Raw genomic sequence first — 3,412 nt, 5'->3', positions numbered from 1 at the left:
TTCTCGGTCCTTATCCGTTACAAAAGCATGCTTTACAGGAATGATTTAAAGCGTGAAAGCTTTACTACAACTTATCCATCTATGATAATATTAGCATGTTTTATTTCTAGAATTTATTTTGTCTTTAACTAAAAAACATGGAAATTGCAAGCTAAAGGACCCCACTATCTTGCCTGTAGATTTTTTTGGATTTTTGGAATAAGTTGGAAGACTTTTTCCCTCTGAGTCACATGCTCCTGCATAAGACTCCTGAGGACAAAATTCTTCATGGGCTCTTGTCCATGAGCTCGTCTACAGATTTGCCCAGTTTTTGTAGAACGTCTTCTGTAACCCAAGTAGCTTTAGCGATTGGCTGTCCTTTCCATTTTACCAAATACTAGAATTACTCTCGTCCCCTTGTCTTCTTATGCACTTTCTTGTCTAGAATTCTTTCTGGCTGTAAATTCTTTGTTGTGGGTAACTGTTTTACCCAGTTAATCTCTAGAGTCTCTTGATCCTGTGCTGTATCATCTGCAGTTTCATTCTCATACTTATATAATTCTGCAACATTAAAAATTGGTAATATTCCCACATCAGGTGGTAATTCAATCTCATAAGCATTTGTAGAGAATTTCCTCAGTATTCTGCACGGTCCAATTTTCTTGGATTTTAATTTATTATACTCCCCCTTTGGAAATCTCTCCTTTCTGAGATGTGCTAAAACCAAATCCCCAACTTCAAAGTTTACCTCTCTTCTCTCCATGTCTACTATGGTTGTGTACTTGATGTTGCTATCCTGCAGCTGTTGTTTCACTTGTTCATGTATCGCCTGCATTCTTGAAGCAAGGTTTTCACCTTCTGCACTTCCCATTTCTTCATTTCCCAAATTCCTTAATTCAGATATTCCCCTTGGATTCATTCCATAAACAATATGGAATGGGCTCTGTCCTGTGCTCCTATTCGGTGAGTCATTATATGCACACTCAAATTGTGGTAACACTTGATCCCATTGCTTTGGATGTTCTGCAGTAAGGCTCCTCAGAAGATTGCCTAAACTTCTGTTCACAACTTCAGTATGTCCATCAGTTTGTGGATGATAGGCAGAACAGAAATTTAATTTAGTTCCCAGCTTCTTCCATAGTGTTCTCCAGAAATGTCCAACAAACTTTGAATCCCTGTCTGAAACAATGCTTTTGGGCAACCCATGCAATCTTACAATTTCTTTAAAAAACAAGTTAGCAATGTGGGAAGCATCACTAGTTTTATAACATGGAATAAAGTGTGCCATTTTTGAAAATCTATCCACTACAAAAAAGTTTGAATCATAACCTCTTTGAGTCTTTGGTAATCCCAACACAAAATCCATACTTACCATATCCCAAGGCCTATCTGGAATTGCCAATGGAATATACAACCCTGTGTTATGACTCCTTACTTTTGCATATTAGCAGACTTTACAATTTCTTACATACTTCTCTACTTCAGCTTTCATTTTTGGCTAGAAATAAAATCTGTTGAGTTGCTCAAAAGTCTTCTCTGTACCAAAATGTCCTGCAAGTCCTCCACTATGTTTCTCTTTGATTAAATTTTCTCTCATTGAACAGTTTGGTATGCACAACTGATTTTTCTTAAATAATAGTCCATCTTGTAGGAAATAATCCAACCACTTGCTCCTATCCGCCAAAACAGGATTTTTACAAGCCTCAAATTCCTCCTTAAAATATGAATCGGTCTCATATAATTCCTTAAGAAAATCAAAACCCAACACTTGGATTTGACTTTCTTGAAGCAATACATTTCTTCTACTTAAGGCATCTGCAACTTTGTTTGACTACCCCGTTATATGCTTCAACACAAATGGAAACCTTGAAGATATTCTACCCATTTAGCATGTCTCTGGCTGAGTTTTGGCTGCTGCATTATAAACTGCAATGCATGGTTATCTGTATAAAGAATGAATTCTTTTGACATTAAATAATGCCTCCATTTCTTTAATGCTTGCACAACTGTGTAAAACTCCTTATCATAAGAAGAATACTTATTTTTTGCATCATTTAGCTTTTCACTAAGATAAGCTATCCGTCTATCTTCTTGGCTTAAAACTCGTCCAATTTCTTCTACGCTGGCATCACACTTAACTTGAAAAGTTTTGTTAAAATCAGGAAGAACCAAAACAGGCTTTTCAGTTATTTTCTTCTTTAACAGCTGAAAATTTCTCTCTTCTTCAGCAGTCCATTTAAATGGCTGCTTATCCTTCTTTATGGTCTACATAATGGGTGCATTAATCTTACTAAAATTCTTAATGAATTTTCTGTAAAAACTAGCAAGACCATGGAAACTCCTTACCTCAAAAATACTTTTGGGTGGAGGTCACTCCATAATTGCCTTGATCTTTTCTGGATCCATCTTCAACCCTTCAGTAGAAATAAGAAATCCCAAGTACACCAGCTCCTCTTTCATGAATAAACACTTCTTCAAATTCAGCAATAGTTTTTCTTGTTGTAGCTTCTGTAAGAAATAATTTAAATGCCTCAAGTGCTCCTCCTTGGACCTGCTATAGACTAATATATCGTCTAGATATACTATTACAAATTTACCAATGAATTCTTTAAGAACTTCATTCATAAGTCTCATGAATGTACTTGGTGCATTTGACAACCCAAAAGGCATCACTCTCCATTCATATAGTCCTTCATTGGTCTTAAAAGCAGTTTTCCACTCATCCCCCTCTCTTATCCTTATCTGATGATACCCACTTTTAAGATCTAGTTTTGAAAAATATTTTGCTCCAGACAAGCAATCCATTAAATCTTCAATTCTAGGTAACAGAAATCTGTACCTGATTGTGATTTTATTAATAGCTCCCCAATATGTACACATTCTCCAGCCTCTGTCTTTCTTTCGGCTCAGTACTGTTGGCACTGCACAAGGACTCAAGCTCTCTCTGATTAGTCCCTTGTCAAGAAATTCTTGCACCCGTTTCTTAATTTCTTCATTTTCTGCAGGAGTCACTCTATATGCTGCTTTGTTAGGTAGGCTTGCTCCAGGAATCAAATATATATGATGACTAATTCTTCGAATGGGTGGTAATTGATTAGGCAAATCATCAACAATAATATCACAATATTTCTCCAACATTTCTTGAATTTCAATGGGTAAATCAGAAACTTTAGTGGAAGTCATTATTACCTTGGGCTTACAAATTACAACAAAATTTACCTCATTTTCTTCAATCTGCTTCAGGTATTCCTTTCGTCCAAGTAACAGAGTTTTTGGATCAGTCTTCTATCCCAGCACATCTTCTTCTTACAGAGGCAACAACGTATGATTGACACCATCCTTTCCAAACTTGTAGGTTTTTCTTTTCCCATCATGTATGTCTCCTCTTTCATATTGCCAAGGTCTTTCAAGCAATATGTGACACATGTCCATT

The sequence above is a fragment of the Pinus tabuliformis genome, chromosome 8 (assembly GCF_031772625.1).
Source record: "Pinus tabuliformis cultivar Carrire ecotype Pingquan chromosome 8, CPIR1, whole genome shotgun sequence".
NCBI classification, from domain to species: domain Eukaryota; kingdom Viridiplantae; phylum Streptophyta; class Pinopsida; order Pinales; family Pinaceae; genus Pinus; species Pinus tabuliformis.
Note: the sequence above shows the minus strand (reverse complement) of the source record.